Here is a 19,167-nt window from a genome sequence, read left to right on the forward strand (position 1 = left end):
GATAGGGAGAAAGACAAATGCGCAGAAACAGGTCTCCTAGTTTCCGGCCACTGTTGGTTCCTCTCTATGCATACTTGGCTCATGGCCCCACCAGTTTGTCCCGCTCTGGGAGTGGACTTGCCCAGCTTCCTGGCTACCACTGGTTCCTACTGGGATCATGGCTTCACCAGTTTGTCCTGCTCTGAGCTACCAAGAGTGGACTTGCCTGGCAGCCCCATTGGATGAAAGTGACTGGTTGCCTAGTGGCCCTGACCAGTTTCCGTGAAACCAGATCCTGTCCTGTCCCTGCTCCTTGGGACCCTCCTGAGGCTTCAGCAGATGTAAAGGAAGGTCCAGCAGACAGATAATCTCTGGATGCTTTGCCAGCACACTGGGGGGGGGGGGAACTGACCCCCAGTGAAACACATACAGGGTCTTACAGGGGAGCAGTAAGACTTACAGGGGAGCAGGCAGAAGCTCCCAGAAGGAGAAACGGGACACATGAGTAGAGGATGACATGGCAAAGGCTCAGTGGGTTCCTCATCCACCCATCAGGGGCAGCTCCCCCACCTTGCAGGGACCAGCCTTGCCTCTGCTCCTCTGGCCTCCACACACTCTTGCTTTCCTTCTTAGCCACCCCCTGCCCAAATCAGCTTGAGCCATATAAGACACAGTGCTGTAGGGCATGTGCAGAGTGCAGTTTCCTGAGCATGGATCAAGCCATCTCTGCCCAACCTTGCATACGTGCAAGAGGGACTAACTGTGTGCCAGGGCCTAGGAGAGGGGGGTAAAGGGGGTAATTTGTACCTGGGCCCGGAGTCTGAAAGGGGGCCCAGGAGCTAGAGGACGGGGCCCGGAGCCTTACAGTTTCCTGAGAGCTCAGCAGACTGCTGCAGATTGAGATCTGTTCTTGTGGCCGGCTGGCATCCTAAATATTCCCTAAACATTTTCAACGTCTGGAAAATATTTTTGTGGCTGAGACTGGGTTGTTGAACTTGTTAACAGAGTACAGACTAGGTGACCTGTTTCCAAATGTCTGTATTAGTTTAAGAATATTGTGAACAATTCCAGCGGCAGTAGCTTCTGCAGAGCAGCCATTAAGCAAACTAAAGCTAATTAAGAAGTATTGAAGCTCTGCAGTGTCTCAGGGCGTCTTGTGGATTTGGCCAGGCTAAGTATCGAATCAAGTGTTGCCAGAACAATTAAGTTCCATGTTGTGATTCAAAACTTTTCACAGAAAAAGGCCAGGAAAGCTCTTTTTGCAAAGTAAATAGTAAAGCTACAATTCAATACACGCGTTCCAGGGAGTAAGCCTTATTGAACACAATGAGGCTTACTTATGAGTAGATATGAATAGGATTGCACTGTAAGTGTCTTAATAATAGTTATGTCTTCTGGTGATCATATCTGCACATTAATATAAAATGATGTTTCAGTGTGAATTCTGTCTCCTTATCTGTATTGTTCTTTCTCATCTGCATTATGGCATAAATAAATCTGTTCAAATAAAATGTGCTTTCTTATCCTCTTTTATTTATTTATATTAATTATACCCATCGACCCCCGTTGCTGCCCTCCCCCCTTTTTGACCCCTCCCCCTTTGGGAAGGGGCCCAAAAGAAACTTTGTACCCCCTGACAAAATATCTCTCAGAGGCCCTGCAGTGTGCACTGTGGCCTGGCAGAAAAGGGACAACCACAGCCAGGGGCTCCTCCTTGCAAAGCTGGGGTGGGAATTCCGTGCAGTGCACGCAGGATACACGTGTCTAAGGATTCACACAGCACCTGTGCCCAGAGGCACACCTGGAGGATCTGTCTTTGTTGGCACAACGCCCAGGCTGGTTCACGCCTGAGAGGGTGCAAAGGACACGTGACACGCGACCTGCAGCATTCTCATGAGCCACCATTTGAATGCGCAGAGGCTCAGAACACTCCAGCTTCCCATGCAGACTGAGCACCCCCTAGTGACACCTCTGGCACACAGCAGGCTTCAGGGGGCGGGGCTCCGCCTGGAATTGTGACATCACAGGGACATGCTGCTGGCTGCGGTTGCTAGGCAACCAACGCTGTAAACCTGGACCAACTGAACAAAAGGCTACTGGGAGGGGTTGCTAGGCGACGGACAATGCAGGCCACCGAGGGAGGTTCAGTTGGAGGATGAGAAGCGCCTCCCCCACAGTCTCCCCAGAGGATGCCTCAGGCCTCCCAGGCAGAGGACACACCGGTGAAGCGCCACTTCTCTTCCGAACCCCAACAGCCCCGCCTGCCTGAAAGGCCAGAGGCAGGATGGGGGGCCCTGCCATCGCCCCTGCCCTCAGGGGAGCCTGGCTGGCTGGCTGGTTGGCTGCCTAAGAGCAGAGCCCTGACAGAGCTCCCCCTCCTCCTCCACAGACACAGCAGCAGGATAGGGGGCGGGAGATTACCAACCTCTCCTGCCCTCAGGGGAGCCTGGCTGGCTGGCAGGCTGGCTGGCTCAGAGCAGAGCCCTGACAGATCTCCCCCTGTCTGATGGCTGCCTGCTGTACAGGCACAGCAGCAGAATAAGGTGGTAGGAGATTACCTACCTTCCCTGCCCTCAGGGGCGCCTGTCTGGCTGGCGCTTCCCCTGACAGAGCTTCCCCTGTCTGATGGCTGCCTGCTTCAGAGGCAGAGGCGCATGATGGGAGGGGGTCTGCCATCCTGCTCGAAGAGGATCCTGGCTGCCCAGTTGGCAGAGCCCTGACAGCTCCACCTCCTTGAAGGCTGCCTGCTCCAGAGGGAGGCTCTCACCTGCCTTCTCATCCACTTGGAGGACGGGATGCCCTGCCAGATGTGCCTCCCATCCAGGCCCCATCCCATCCTGTCCAGCCTGGATGCTCTGCAAAGTCTTTCCTCTGGCACTCCAGAGGGTTAAAAGGAGTGACTCTGGATTCCTAGAGGTTTGGGGGGGGGGATGTGGAAGCCACTTCCTGTTCCACCTCCTGCTCTTGACCCCCCCACTGATGGCAGTGGCTTCTCTGGTGAGTCCAAAACCCTTTGAAGGGAGTGGGAACTGAACTGCTTTGGGTGGAAAGAACAGAGAGGGCAGGAGGGAGATCAGAGACCCCAGGCTCACAGTCAGGGAAGGAAAGGGGGAGAGGGCTGAGAAGGCAAATCTTAAGCCCCCCCCCATTGCATACTACACTTTGGATGTGCTCTTAGGTGACTTTATTTGCAGGGTGGGGGTTTGGGGGGTCGTGTAAAGGCTGGATCCGGGGAGGTGGGTAAAAGGGCTGAAACCCAGGTAGTGAAGGAAATGGGGGGAGGCCTAAGAAGCTGCAACCCTCCCCCACATTCTCTACTTTGAATCTACTTATAGGTGGTTTTATATGTAGGGTGAGGGTTTTGGACAGCAGTGTAAAGACTGGCATGGGGGCCAGAAGGGCTGAAACCAATGCAAAAAGCAGGATGAGGCAGACACTGGAGAACTAGAGAAGGGGGAGAAAGTGAATCCAGGTGTGGGGGGCTCACCCACTGGGGCATTTCTGGGACAGAACCAGAGTCACAGAGCAAGGAGGGAAATAGTGTCCAATTGCACAAGGACGTGAAGCTTGGAAAGGACCTGAATGTCTTCCCATCTCGCTTGTCTCCTCATAGGCAGTGAAATGGCAACAGGGCTGCGTTCCAAAATGACTCCTCTTTGGCATGGAGCAGAATCAGCCACTCTGCAGCCTGCTCAGGTACGGGGCAGGTCAGGAGGGCCGAGTGCAGGAAACGGTGTGGCTCCCTCCTTTGTTCTTACAGGCCTTGACGGAAGCGCATTTGTCTGGTGGCACAAGATCTCATATTCAGCCTCTCTGGAGAAGAGTGTGTGACATCCTTGGAACTCCAGGGGTTGGGATGCCGGTCAGGTGACCAGTGAAATCCTGTAACTGTTCCCCTGTTACTGAACTGTCCTCACATGTTTGGAGTCAAGAATTCCGCTCTCTGAAGGAGAGTGCCTCTCTCAAAAGGCACTCTCCCTTTTCCAACCCTTTGATCGAATGCACCTGCTGGGGTGAGGACAGGCCGCTTGCCTGAGTAAATTCATCTCTCCATCACCAGTCCCTTTTCAGTAAGCATTTGCTTGTGAGGAGAACTGATGTTTTCCTCCCAGATCGGACACTCCTTCAAGGGTTGGCCCCCATCCTGACACAAAAGAAAAAAATATAAAAAAAGAAAAAAATGCCACCAACCAGCTGGATTAACGTTGCTGAAGACACTGCAGGGAAAAGCCCAGTTGCTCCCACCTCAATTCCTCTTTTCAGACTGTGGGGGACAAGGGAAGAGGGTGGTTGACCCAATGTGTGGCAGCGGTGAAGAAGGTGAATTCCATGCTTGGGAACATCAGAAAACGTATTGAGAATAAGATGGCTAATATTATAATGCCGTTGTACAAATTGATGGTAAGGCCACAGCTGGAGTGTTGTGTCCAGTTCTGGTTGCCACATCTCTAAAAGGATATTGTGGAAACAGAAAAGGTGCAAAAAAGCGATTAAAGTGATTACTGGGCTGGGGCACCTCCCTTATATGGAAAGGCTACGGCGTTTGGGCCTCTTCAGTCTAGAAAAGAGGTGCCTGAGGGGGGACATGATTGAGACATACAAAATCATGCAGGAGATGGACAGAGTGGATAGAGAGAGGCCCTTTTCCCTCTCACAGAACACCAGAACCAGGGGACAGACAGAAGAAAATATTTCTTTATCCAGCGTGTAATTAGTCTGTGGAACTCCTTGCCACAGGCAGTAGTGATGGTATCTTGCCTAGATTGCTTTAAGAGGGGATTGGACAAATTTCTGGAGGAAAAGTCCATCACAGGTTGCAAGTCATGGTAGGTATGTGCAAGCTCCTGGTTTTAGAGGTAGGCTGCCTCAGATTGGCAGATGCAGGGGAGGGCACCAGGAAACAGGTTGTGTCTTGTTGTCTTACGTGCTCCCTGAAGCATTTGGTGGGCCATTGTGATATACAGGAAGCTGGACTAGATGGGCCTTGGGCTTGATCCAGCAGGGGTCTTAGGTTATGTTAAATAATGTGAGGCATGATTGGTGAGGAGAAACTACTTTCTCCTCCCAGCGTCCTGTGTCCTCCAAGGTGGCTGTGCACTTTATGGAGGAGAAGGGGGCTCTGCTGGACCAGGCCTAAGCCCTCTGCCCAGGGAAGTCACGCTGGAGAATTCCGGGATTGTGGCCTCTCCAGGTAAGGATGCCCTTTCTCCCTCGGGGGCAGGCAGCAGAGTCACAGACTGCTCTTGTTTCTCACTGTCTGGATTGCACCACATCAATGGGGCGTGTGGGGCTGGAACTTGTGCCTGGGACATGCCTGCTGTGCCTCCCTGTTGCAGAGCTGAGCTTGGCCTGACTGATGCTTGGGAGGAGAGCTTGCATGCCACAGTGAGGCTCCCTGCGAATTTAGTGCTTTGCACCCCACTAGCTATGCCACTTTGGGATCCAGCTTTTACTGCTGCATGTTCCTGTGTGAGAGTTTGGAGAGCTTGCCTCTTCCCCTGTCCTACTCTGTGCCCTTTTAGGGTTAGGAGAGTCGCCTCAAGTCAGATCTCATTGGAACGCCTCAGTTTTTTGTAATCTGAAGCATCTTGTTCTTTCTTTTGAGAGGCAGTGGCATAGCTACGGGGGGTCAAAATGCTAAGTTTTTTCAAGTGCCCGTGCAAAGCGGCCCCTCGCCCTCAGAATCACACTGGGAGATGCTTGAACTCCTGGTGCGATTCCAGAAGTGATTGCTGTGACATGATATCATCGGTGAAATTACTTCAGGGTCAGGGGCTGGGGGCGGCAAACAGTGGCGGCCCCAGGTGGGAAAAAGCCCAGGACTGCCACTACGTAGCATTGGTTAACTGGAGTCAGCATTTCCTACCATTCTGACCTTGTCACCTGCAAAGCCGAACTTGGCTCAGTGTGTGTCTGGTCTGCCGCATTCCTCTCTCCTACATTTCCTCTTCTGCTCACGTGGCTGTGCAGGTTACAAATGGCATGACTTGGGCCCTGCTTGGGTCTGTAACAAGGAGGCAAGGCAGCCATTTGCTACCCATTCCCCTGGAGAATCATTGCGGTGAAAACACTAATGCACACGTTGTAGCAAAAGTCAAACCATCTTTGTTTGCTCCAAGTCTTATTCCCCAACCTAACTTTAGCATGCAGTGCCCTTTGACAGTGGTGTAGCTCGAGTGGTGCAAAACACTAAGTTTTCACAACAACCTTGTGAGGTAGCAGCCTTAGCAGGGCTGGCCTTAGGAGCTGTGAGGATTATATCAAGAAATCAGTTTTGATAAGGAAGTACTATTATTACATTGGATCCAAGCCCTTTCGTGCACCGGCTTTGAAAGGTTGCCATGACTCCCCAAATGAGACTTTATTTATTATTGATTTATGTATTTTTCACATTTTTATACTGCCCTTCCTCCAAAGAGCTCAGGCGAGTGTATACAGCTGCTCCCCAGCTATTGTCCTCACAACATCCCTGTGAGGTAGGTGAGGCTGAGAGAAAGTGACTGGCCCAAGGTCACCCAGGATAGGCTGCCCTCTGGGATGGGGCATGATATAGACCAAATGGGCACCAGGATGGATTGGACTGTATGGGAGCTTCAGCAACTGGTATGGAAAAGATGAAACAGACCAAGGGGTGGATGGCCCAAGAAAAAGAGCAATTGATCAAGGGAACCACTGTGACACCAAGGGGTGGAGTGTATTGGAATTGCGAAGATATTACCAAGGAGATAGGGTGTGGTGTCTACAGTGCCCCTTGCTCTGAGTAAATGCAGGATTAAAGCCCAGGTGGTAGCTGGAGGTGTGCTGCACAGCTACAGCCACTAGAGCATAAGGAGATCCCTCAGGTATATAGGGAGCACCTGAGGCAGAAAAGGTTTGGTGGGTTTTGAAGGAGTGCAGGTTGGAGAGGAGACTGACTTGGTTATGGAATTGGGAATCAGATTGTGGATTGTGACTGGATTTTGATTTGGATACCCTGATGGATTGGACTGACCTACCTGGAACCTGACTTTGTACTGTAACTTGGCTTATTGGCAACTCTGATTGATTGGACTGGTTTACAAGGCCCAATGGATTGGGATTTGGCAAAACAATATGTCAGAATGCCAGTGTAAGGGAGGGCACCAGGATGAGGTCTCTTGCTATCTGGTGTGCTCCCTGGGGCATTTGGTGGGCCGCTGTGAGACACAGGAAGCTGGACTAGATGGGCCTACTATGGCCTGATCCAGTGGGGCTGTTCTTATGTACTTCTCTTCTAGAAATCTGCCCAATCCCCTTTTAAAGGCCAGACACCATCACTCTGTCCTGTGGCAAGGAGTCCCACAGACTAATTACTCAACGGCTCAAGAATTTTTATTTTGCCTGTACCAACTCTCCCACCATTCCTTGTCCACACAGGGATGCTCTTGTCTTCTCTGTGAAATGTCCTACAGGCCCCCGTGCTCTGGAAGCAGAACAGCTCAATTTTCCTTTGGGGGGGATTTGTGATGTCCGGCTTTCTTTCCCAGTATAAAATGCCTAAATTTTGTCCCTATCTTCCCCTACGTGAAGATGTTCGTGCTGCTGTGTGGTTCCGCCTAAAGCCACCATTCCTGGTGCTCGTGTTTAAAGCCTCCCTCTCAGTTTTGCTCATTGGGGCCTGGCAGGTGAGGAGGCAACTTGGAGGAATCTTGGCCTTTCTTCACTTAACCCTGCCTGTCCATAGTGGAGCCATTTACAAATGTTCCTTTCTCCTGCCACCGCTTAAAAACTTCTGCATAGCTGGTCAGACAAGAAATGGAAATGTGCTTTTTCCTTCTTTACTTAATAAATATCTTCTTTGATAAGCTCCGTTTTGTGGTTACTGGTACCTAATGAAGGGCAGTTTGGGGGTGTTTGTTCTGCTCTCCGTGTCAGTGACCCAGAACTGCCTGACGCTGCAGAACTCGACCCCTCGCTCAGTATGCCTGCCTAATTCCCCCAATTGGAGTTTAGTTCTGGGATGGGTGGGTCCAGACTATGCGCGTACACATGTAGCAACAGACATGGGTGCCTGTGGCATAAAGTCACATCAAATCTGCATTCAGCACCAGTCATAGGCATTTCCCTCTTCATCCTCCCTGCCGTGGAGGGAGATTCGTGGCCCGGATTCCCAAGACAGACCTGCTTGGTCAAACTGCAAACATTGCCCTGGAGTCAGTGGCCATTTCCCGGGTGTGGGTGGGGAGCCTTGGGCAAGTTTCGCAGAGCCCAGTGCTCTGTTTGCGGCTCAAGCCCCGGCCAGCAAGTCAAAGTCCTTGCCAGGGCCTTCTGTCTCATCCCACATGAAGAGCCTCCAACATTTCAGAGCGGAGTTCAAATGGCTCAGTGCCTGGGATGCCCCACGTTCTGCAGTCCAGAGGTGTTGCAGACTCACCCCGACAACTGCAAAACGGGGGCCAAGTGAGGGTCAGCAACACAGTCGTGCACAAGTGTGACCCATGCATTGGCGATGGGCATTGTTCAGTGTTCCTTCTGAAAAGGTGGAGGGGCATCCGCAGGCTGCCAGCAGAGCATCTGTTGGTGGGGCAGGAAGGGCGCAGAGGATGGGGCTGTGCAAGTCCGCCCAGGAGGAAGGCGATTCTGTTCCCACAGTGCCTCTTCCTGCGCTGCCTTCGGGGCTGCCTGGCTGCGCTCCCCCTGTGTGATGGCTGCCTGCAGGAGGGGGGCACCTGGCACTTGTGAGCTGTGATGGACTTTTCCTCCAGAAACTGTCCAGTCCCTCTTGGAGCATCCAGTTGAGATGCCACCACCACACCCTGTGGCAGGGAGTTCCACAGGCGCAGCTTCAGGGCTGACCCCGGCTGCTCTGCTGTTCTGCCTCCCGCCAGCAGGAGAGAGGCAGCGCCCCCAGCAGGGGGAGGGGGAGCCGCTGTTCCCTGCCCGACCGGCTTCAGAGTCCCCAGCCTGACTCAGCAGGAGGAACTACCGCTCCCAGGATGCCCCGCGCGGGATGAAAGATGGCGCTTCCTCCTGGAAAAGGCTGCGGTGAGGCTCCGGGGAGGGCAGGGAGGCAGGTGCGGAGCCCCAGCGGGACGCTGCAGACGCTGCCCGGCCGAGGAAGAGCAGGCTCTGCACAGGGGTCTGCGCCCACAGCCTGCACCTGCCCAGCCCTCGGGGGGCACGCGTGGGGGCAGGCGGAGGCTATGGGCGTCCTGTGGCAGGGGGTTCCACAGGCCCCAGAGGGAGGAGGAGGTTCAAGTACCCGGATGAGGGCGAGAGGCAGAGAAGGGCAGGCTCAGTGGCAGAGCCAGAGGGGTGCAAGTTTCAGGGAGCCCCACCCACTCCCCTCCCCTCCCCTTGGAGCCATCCCAGGCCTCCAGAGCTACAGGGAGGCAGAGGCAGGGGGGCTGGAGAAACCCAGAGCACGTGGGGCCCTCGACCTCCTGGCGGCGGATCTGCATCTGATGTTCTCTGCTTTGTCTTCCTGTAACACCTTTAAGATAACTCTCTGTCTCTTCATTAGGTGTTGCATCTTCAGTACTGAAAGGAAGAATCAGCATCAGACCTGGCAGAACAGGATCCCTGTGGGTGCTCAGAATCCCTTGACTGGGTAAACTGCCTCCCTGCAGCACCTCCTTCCTTCAAGGTGAAAGTTTCCTCCCTTTGGTCAAAGATCCCATGTGATGAAGCTCTGCTGAGGAAGCTCCTCCAAGCACTGCCCATCCTCAGGCCCCAGAGCGAACTGTGTCCAAGTTCTTTTGTCCTTAGCTGCTGTCAAGGACAGATGGACTGAGCTAAGCTGGGAGCATCCCTTCTGCCTGGACATGGCTGTGGAGCAAGGGGGAGAACTAGCTCTGGGTCTGCACCACCAGCCTGCACTAGAGGAACATGTGAAGCTGGGATTGAAAATGGAACAAGAGGAGCCTGAAAGTCTCCAACCAGAGTCAAGGCTGGAAGAACCAGAGGACCTCTCCCCTGCAGCCTGGATGGGGGCTCTCATTCAGCATCTGAACTGGGCAGAGCCACCACACATTAAGCAGGAACCAGAAGAGGGTTTGTCATTGCAGCAGTGGGAAGCACAATGGCGGGAGTTCCTTGGAACAGTGCAGACCCCTTGTTCCGGAGAGGGAAGCCCACAGCTCCCAGGAACCATGCCATGGGGTGAGACACACGTGCTCTGACCAGCTGAAAGCTGAATGCGGAGTGAGAATGTAGAGTGCTCAAGCTCTGGACTCTGCCTCAGTTGAGGCAGCCCAGCAGTAACATAGAAACAGTACAGTATAATACCTTTATTAAAGTGGGTTAATTGACACAAACTGTTATGGAAGAAAAGCCACTTTGCCCTAATTCTTTTTAAATCAAGAACACTATTGCCAGCTTGCCTCCCAACACCTGCTTCCTGCAGCAGACTGGACAGTGTCTTGCTGTCAGTGTAATCAGGTAGAAGCAGGACGCAAAGGCAATAGCCCCCTTGCCTTTCACACCCCACCCTGCCTCCAGATTCATGGATCTTTTAGCGCACTGAGAGACCTGCCCTCTATGCCTTCCTTTCATCCCACTGTCAGGTTAGCTGAGGTCACCGGACTTGCCGCATCTTCCTGCTGTCTCCTTGGACTCTGTCAACAGGCAGAAGATCAGAACTGGAGCCTGGAAGAAATGCTTTTAGTTATTACCTGAGTTGGAGGAATAAAGTCTCCCTTTTTTCTCTTGCAGGCAGTGGAACGGCCTCAGCATCGTGTTCTGGGTTGCCTCCTCCATGGGCTGGAGAACGACCAGCTGCTGCGAAGTCTGCTCAGGTAGGGGGCAGGTGACCAGGGAAGCCTGCAAGGAGCGGCGGCAAAAGGGGCCGCCTCCTTTGCTTCTTCCTCTCCTGTTGCTTCTGGTGCTGCAAGATGTGGGGGTGCCCATTTGCAGAATATTCCCAAGGAATGCCATCAGGAGTGCCCTTATGTGCACGTGGCAGCTGCCCCTTTAGACTGATCACATTGTGACTCATCTGATCACATTGGTGGGAGTCAGGAGGGGCAGGGCTCCTTCTTTGCTTGCAGGAATGGAGGTTGCTCACAGCGCCTGTCTCAGAAGCACCTCTAAATACCCTGCAGCTCAGCAGGGCAGTTTGCAGAGAGAGGCAGGAATGAAGGTTCATTATGAATCAAAGATGTAACTGTAGGAAGCACCATGAAATGTTTTGGGCCTGTGTAGTGTAAGTAGAGCTTATTTCCACACAGCACTGTGCCCAAGAACTGGAGATGGCTACAGCCATCCGTGTGCATGTGCTGTTCTCCCAGATGATGCCCACATGTAGAACCTGAGCTTCTCCTGCTCCTTTGAGAGTCTTCTTGCCTTCTTGCCCTGGACCACTGCTCAGGCAGGACTCTGTCTGTGGCTCTGCTGCTGCTCTAGGTGGACAAGCAGAGGTTGAGCTCCAGGTGCTATTAAGTGTTAGGACAGGTGAGGAAGTGTTGCCTTTGGAAGGGTAAGTCACTCTGCACATGCCCGGGAGCACTTTCTCCATCTGTCCTTTACAGAAAGGTTTTGCTGCACTTCAAAGGGAACCCAGCACATGCTGAGTTAGTTTCAGCCCCAGATGCTGGAAAGTTTGCTAACAGAAAAAAGGGGACAGCTGTCAGTCGACTCAGTTAGTAAGCAGTGCAAATGGCCTCTCCCTTGATGGGGGCCTTCAGGGCAACCATCTGCTGGGGTGTTCTAGCTCTGGCTCCTACACTGAGCAGGAGATTGGAGTGGATGACATAGCAGGACCCTCCAGTTCTCTGTGAAAGCTACACAGACCACAAGGACTGAGGTGTCACAGAGTTGCCTGCCAGTGCTTTGTGCAGGAGAGGTCTCCAAGATCTGGCAGGGGACTTTGTAACTTGAGGAAGTACTGCATGGGAGCCTTCTGGAAGCAAAAGTTTGGTGCAATACTTTTTGTTTATTGTCAGTTTAATGAACAAAACTGAAAAACTCAACTGCCTTTGCAGAAATGCAAAGGGTTGAGCTTTGCAGGAAAATATCAGGTTTCCCCTCCTGGAGTCTCTGAAATGTGTCTTGGGTAGGGATAATCTGTGCCTTTCTTCATTCAGGCTCCCGTGTCCTTTGAGGAGGTGGCTGTTTCTTTCTCCAAGGAGGAGTGGGCTCTGCTGCAGCCAAAACAGAAGGCCCTGTATGCGGAAGTGATGCTGGAGAATCTGGAGAACGTGGCTTTTCTGGGTAAGTCCCCTTTGCTTACTCTCCCTAGATCAGGGATCTCCAAACTATGGCCAGGGGGCACATCCAGGCCCCCACAAGATTTTATCCATCCTGCAACAACTTAAAATATTTTTCCTAGCTTTTGATATTTTTCCGCATTATATATCTTTTCTCAGTTTCAGCACAGCCTTGTTTCTTAGTAACGGTCACATTTCTCTTTGTTCTGAATCCTATCAAGTTATTGATTCATTTAAATTTCATTCATTCCTTTATATAACTGTTTTTTTGTAAAATATACAGTGTGGCTCTCCAACTGAAACGTTTGGAGACCCTTGCCCTAGATAAGGGGTTTAGCAGCGCAACGCTGCTTTGGGAGGCACCCAAGGCTTAGAACCTTGGTGCCTGTGGGAGTGCTTTGAGCACTGAGAAACTAGGGGTGCTCAAAGCACTCCTTTTGAGAGTGGAAACTAGGGCAGAGAAAGTGTAGAAGCGCAATAAGAGAGACGACAGCTTAGGGTGGATGCAGGGAGGAAGCTAGAAGCTGGAGTTAGGGAGCAAGAGCGACTGCGTGTGAGAGAATGCATACAAGAATGCTTGTGAGAGAACGAGAAAGTGTATCTGAGCATGCATCTTTGAGTGCTGAAAGTAAGTGCGTGCTGCTTAGCTTCCTCCCTGGGCTTTATTGACTTTCCAACACATAGAGCAATAACATACAACAAGGAAAATTACTGAAGGTTGCTGAGATCTGCACTGCTAGGCAAACAGCTGGTTCTAGCTTGACTGCAATACATTCCACTGACTAAGATAAGAAGTGCTTCTCCATAATATCTTGCTGTTTACAGGTACTGGGCTTTATAGACTCAGCATATCACCAAGGCCAAGAGTTTGCTCTTGCACAGATGCAGAGTGTGCTCTGCTGCCTTGTGGCCAAATATGCCAAAGCTTTTCAAAGCCCAGTGCCTGTGCATATATTTACCACAAAGGGGGGCCCAAACCCCAGCCCTGGGGCCACTTGCGGCCCTTGAGGACTCCCAATCCTGCCCACTGGGAGGCCCCAGTCTCCAATGCGTCCTGGCCCTTTGGAGACTTGCTGGAGCCCGTGCTGGCCCAACGCAACCGAGCTCAGTGTGACATCCTCTCGTGTGAGCTGTGGGGTGAGGGCTCCCTCCACTGCTTCTTGTTTCATGTCTGTGATGCAGCAGTGGCAGCAAAGGAAAGGCTGGCCTTGCTTTGTGCAAGGCCTTTTTTAGGCCATCATCTATTGCAAGACCTTTGTTCATTCATTTAAGTTCCATCTCTAATGTATTCATTTATGTAAAATTATTCAAATTTGAAATTGAAATTAACTTTTTTCCCCCCGGCCCCCGAAACAGTGTCAGAGAGATGATGTGGCCCTCCTGGCTTAAAGTTTGGACACCGCTGTCCTAGATGCTAAGACATATGGATTGTTGTTAGTGTTTATCACCAATGATTCTGCAGAAGAATGGAAAGAAATGCTGGGTCCAACTGCTTCTAGGTACCGCCATCTTGCCTCATGTGCGGCACATTCTGGGAGTGGTAGATTCCTCCTCTTGAGTCCTCTTGGCCAGTCCTGCAGGGTACAGCGGCTCCCCCTTCCCTTCCCCTCCCCCTGCTGGGGCACGATGACTCTCTTCACGAGCTCCTGTCCTCTTTTCTGCCGCCTGGTGGGTCACAACCTGATTGTGATGGGTCACGAAGCTGCAACTGGCAAAGTGGCAGTGGAAGACACACAGAGCCCTGCGGAGTGGGGAACTGGATGGTTTGACTCCAGTATGAATTCTTTCATGAGAAGGAAGGGATGAGCGATCCCTGAAGCTCCTTCCACATTCTGAGTATTAATATGGTTTCTCCCATGGAGTGTATGCCATGCGCTCATGTCAGCTCACGAGGAGAGAGCCGTGCTTACTCCCTTGGCAAGAGAGGCCGAGAGGGAGGCGGCCCCCCTAGAGTCACATACCTGGAGGGGGCAAGGTGGGCAGGAGCTGTGGGCGCTGTGCTGGGGGTGCCACTGCAGTGCCCCCTCCACAAGCCATGAACTGAACCGCGCCAAGGACCATGGTCCTGAGGGCTGCCCCTCCCCTTCCCTTTTGTTAAAGGGGAGGGGAGGGATGGCCCTCAGGGTGGCAGATGTATGGCATGCCTCCTCCGACTTTGCAGGACACATGCACCATTTCTCAGGCTCTGAGGAGCCTTCTGCCCCCTTCTGAGTGCAGCACTTCAGGGCCACTGGAAGAGGCATCCAGGAGGCCTTCTGGAAGCACCACTCGCCTTCTGAAAGCGGTCCTTGCCTGTCCTGGATGCTGCTTCCAGCAGCCCCAGAGCGCTCTGATGGAGCCTTTCTTGCACTAAGCAGCAGCACAGAAGGCTCCTCAGAGCCTGGGCTGCCTCCTTCATTCCCGCGCTAGGGGGATGGAGAACGCAGCAGCATGGAAGGTATTGCGGTGATAATGATGTCACCGCAATTACTTCCGGGTGATTGGCGAGGCCACACACTGGCCATACATTGAGAAGTGTGGCAGACAGAGCTCCCCATGTTGACTGTCCAACTGTGGTTGGGGGAAAAGCCAACTGACTTGTGGTTGCCGTGGGCCGGATAAAGTTTTGTGGGAGGCCGGATTTGGCCCCACAGGATTTGGGGATTTGGTTTCCCACAGGTTGAAAACCCCTGTGCTTACTTTCCTGGGAGTCATATCTGCTGAATCCATTGGGTTTACTTCTGAGTATAAAGAGTGCATCGGAGGATCCACCTCTCTGTTGCTAATCAAGATTCTCTCTGTTCCAGGAAGGTACAGACAAGACCTTGAGGATCAGAGGGAGCCACGTGTGGTGTCATCGGAAACAGTCTTGCATGTTGCAGTGACTTTTAGAGATCAGGATGGATCCAGGAGGCAGGAGGGAAGACCAGCACCTGTCAGTGAGAAAGCTGCGCATCAAGACATCTCAATGAAGCAGGAGGGAAACCAGAAAGAGCAACAGAGAAAAAAATCTGATGCTTATCAGGGTAGGGATTTGAGTGTCTTTCTAGATGATCCAGAAAAAGAAACTAAAAAGAGGAAGGAAAAAGCCCTTCAAAGTGCAAAAACCTTCAACAGTAAATCAAAACATGAGAAACCACATAAATGCCTGGAGTGTGGAATGAGCTTCAGTAAGAGCTCAGGCCTGACAGTGCATCAAAGAACTCACACTGGGGAGAAACCTTATAAATGCTTGGAGTGTGGAAAGAGCTTCAATCACAGGGGAAGCCTCGCTCAGCATCAAAGAATCCACACTGGGGAGAAACCTTATAAATGCTTGGAGTGTGGAAAGAGCTTTAGTAAGAGAGGAAACCTCACTGTGCATCAAAGAACCCACAATGGGGAGAAACCATATAAATGCTTGGAGTGTGGAAAGAGCTTGAGTGTGAATTCAAGGTTGAGTGCACATCAAAGAATCCACACTGGGGAGAAACCATATAAATGCTTGGAGTGTGGAAAGAGCTTCACTCAGAGGGCAAACCTCACTGTGCATCAAAGAAGCCACACTGGAGAGAATCCTTATAAATGCTTGGAGTGTGGAAAGAGCTTCAGTGTGAATTCAAGCTTGACTGCACATCAAAGAACCCACACTGGAGAGAAACCATATAAATGCTTGGAGTGTGGAAAGAGCTTCAGTCGGAGCTCACATCTGACTCTGCATCTGAGAATCCACACTGGAGAGAAACCTTATAAATGCTTGGAGTGTGAAAAGAGCTTCACTCAGAGGGCAAAACTCACTATGCATGAAAAAATCCACGCTGGAGAGAATCCTTATAAATGCTTGGAGTGTGGAAAGAGCTTCAGTGTGAATTCAAACTTGACTGCACATCAAAGAACCCACACTGGGGAGAAACCATATAAATGCTTGGAGTGTGGAAAGAGCTTCAGTGAGAAGGGAAAACTCACTATACATCAAAGAACCCACACAAGGGAGAAACCATATAAATGCTTGGAGTGTGGAAAGAGCTTCACTCAGAGGGCAAACCTCACTACGCATGAAAGAATCCACTCTGGGGTGAAACCATATAAATGCTTGGAATGTGGAAAGAGCTTCACTCAGAGGGCAAGCCTCACTACGCATGAAAGAATCCACTCTGGGGTGAAACCATATAAATGCTTGGAGTGTGGAAAGAGCTTCACTCAGAGGGGAAAACTCACTATGCATGAAAAAATCCACACTGAGCAGAAACCTTATAAAGGCTTGGAGTGTGAAAAGAGCTTCACTCAGAGGGCAATGCCTTGCAGTGCATTGAAAAATCCACACTGAGCAGAAACCATATTAATACTCAGAACATGGAAGGGGCTTCAGGGATCACTCATCCTTTCCTTCGCATGAAAGAATACTGGAGCTGAACCATTTAAACCTTTCGAGTGTGGATGGACAACTCTACCGCAGGGCAAGGCACACCAGGTGCACACATAGGGTAGGTTCCTATAGACCCAGGAATGCATCCATGACACTCTTTAACACATTCTCAAATCTTGGAGGAAGTGGGCCTGTCACTGTGGCTCTTTGGCTTGTGGATCTATTTGCCATGAAGGAGTGTATAGGAGGTTAGGGATACAGCTGTAGGGCCATTGCTGCTGCAGAAGTACATCTTGGTGCACAGAGAACACTTTCCTTTCTGGTGGGAGCCTAAATATGATGGTGCTAAATTTCTGCAGTGATTTCCTTTCTTTCAAAGATTCTAGAGAGACCGAGGAGTGTCTTTGTTTTCCATATGGCTGCATCTAGGCTACCGAGGCCTCATGGTCAGGTAGACCTGGGCTCCACACTGAGAAACCTGCCAAACCCCAATGCCCCCTTCTCCTATGGGAAGGGGCCCACAATAAATAATAATAATAATAGAGGTATTTATATACCGCCTTTCTTGGTCGTCAGATTGTTCCTCAGACTTTAATTCAAGGCAGTTTACATAGGCAGGCTGTTCTAAATCCCCGTAGGGATTTTTACAATTGAAGAAAGGTTCTGTCTTTCAAGAACCGCACAACATTTCGGATGGATCTTTTGTGTTCTGTTATCACTTCCTGGCCTCCAGATTCCTCCCATGCAGGCTGACAAGCGACTCCTTCATCTCTCCAAAGGGCAGGTGGAATAACTCGGCTCGGCTTGTCAGCTGCTTCAAGGTCTCGCCCTTCATGGTGCCGGTGGCCAAGAACTGGCGACCTTCGGATGTTATCTTCAGGCAAACGGACGCTCAACCCTCCATACCAGAACTTCTGCCCTAATACACTTTGTACCCCTTGTTAAAAGTCCTCTCAGAGGCCCTGGTTCCAGGTTGCTCTTACAGCAAGGTGGGGGCTGACGAGCCTCCTTTTTTTTTTTTTTAAATTTGATTTAAGGTATGGGTACAGGGAAAATCACAAATACATATATTCAGGGTAATACAAAGGGAAAAACACTAGGGAATCACAGAATTGCAGCCAATACTATCTTGTTTCTATAATTATCATTTCTTCAATCAATATTTCATAATCGTTTATCTAACCATTCATATAATGGGTTCCACAATCTCTGTATTCTCTCCATCTCGCCATCCCTCAATCTTTCCGTCAACACATCCATTTCGATAATCTCATACAGTTTCTCAATCCACATCTCTACACCGGGAATTTCTGAGTTCTTCCATAATCTGGCATAGACCAATCTTGCTGCAATGATCACGTATAACAAAGTGTGTTTGAAATCATTGTTACATCCTTCAGGGAAAATGTTCAATAGAAACAATTCTGGTTGGAAGGGTATTACACAGTTGAAAATAGCTTGAATATTTATATGTATTGTTTTCCAAAATTCTTTTGCCTTAGGGCAAAGCCACCACATGTGATAAAAAGATCCTTTCACCTCTTTACATTTCCAACATTTGTTACTTGTACCGGGATACATTTTTGCCAGCCTATCTCGAGATAGGTACCATCTATAAAAAATTTTGTATATGTTTTCTTTCATTGTTGCTGCCTTAATTATCCTCATATTTCTCTTCCATAGCTGATCCCAATTGTTCATTATGATGTTATGTCCAATATTCTTTGTCCATATGATCATCACCTCTTTTACCAATTCATCTTCCATTTCCATACTTAACAGATATTGATACATCCTCTTAATATAATGTTCCTCATTTAATAGAAATATTTTATCAAATTCCGTCTCCTCTAGGTAGATTCCTTCTTTTTTATCTTTCATCCATCTTGTTTTAATTTGTAGTTCTGTCAACCAATCCAGTTTAATCCCTTTCTCCCACAATATTTCTTTTGAGTAAAGATCTGCTTTCTCATCTAATATTCATCATATCTCTTATTCTGTGAACCTCGCAACCACATTGATCTTGTATTAATTTCCAATGGTTTAACCCATCTTGGAATTTTCTCATAAACTTTATACCTTATTTGTTTTATGTCAGAATGCCAGATGCAAGGGAGGGCACCAGGATGAGGTCTCCTGTTATCTGGTGTGCTCTCTGGGGCATTTGGTGGGCTGCTGTGAGATACAGGAAGCTGGACTAGATGGGCCTATGGCCTGATCCAGTGGGGCTGTTCTTATGTTCCCAGGCAAATAACAGTGCCCTTCTTATCAGATGTTGTTTAAAATAGCTATGATATTTGGCTTTATCATATATCATAAAAGCATGGGGAACAATCTGCAGATCATGTAATTCTAATTTTAACTCTCTAGATTTTTCTGCTTCTGCCCAATCCTTTATCCAATTCATTGCTGCCGCATAATAATAAATTTCCCAATTTGGCATTCCAAAACCAGCTCGTTCTTTAACATCTTGTAATAATTTCATCTTTATTCTAGCTTTTTTCCCTTGCCAAATGAAATTAGCCATCACTTTATTCAAATCCTGAAAAAAAGCCTTTTTTAATAGCACTGGGATTGTCTGAAATAAAAACAATATTCTAGGCAGCACATTTGACTTAATTGTTGCTATTCTCCCCAACAATGATAAATTTAATCCATTCCATCGTTTTAAATTCTTCTTAATCTCCATCATTAACTTTA

The 19,167-nt window shown here is 50.0% G+C and overlaps 1 long non-coding RNA gene and 1 pseudogene across 1 annotated transcript; both read left to right on the forward strand.

Annotated features, from left to right (window-relative positions):
• LOC136640519 (zinc finger protein 107-like) overlaps nt 1-16,709 on the forward strand; it is a 28,842-nt pseudogene extending 12,133 nt beyond the window's left edge.
• LOC136640549 (uncharacterized) lies at nt 8,944-10,715 on the forward strand. Its single transcript, XR_010793807.1, has 3 exons — nt 8,944-8,982; nt 9,461-10,098; nt 10,651-10,715. It is a non-coding gene; the product is annotated as an uncharacterized lncRNA (long non-coding RNA).
• Nucleotides 16,710-19,167: the final 2,458 nt, after the last annotated feature.

The sequence above is a fragment of the Tiliqua scincoides genome, chromosome 2 (assembly GCF_035046505.1).
Source record: "Tiliqua scincoides isolate rTilSci1 chromosome 2, rTilSci1.hap2, whole genome shotgun sequence".
NCBI classification, from domain to species: domain Eukaryota; kingdom Metazoa; phylum Chordata; class Lepidosauria; order Squamata; family Scincidae; genus Tiliqua; species Tiliqua scincoides.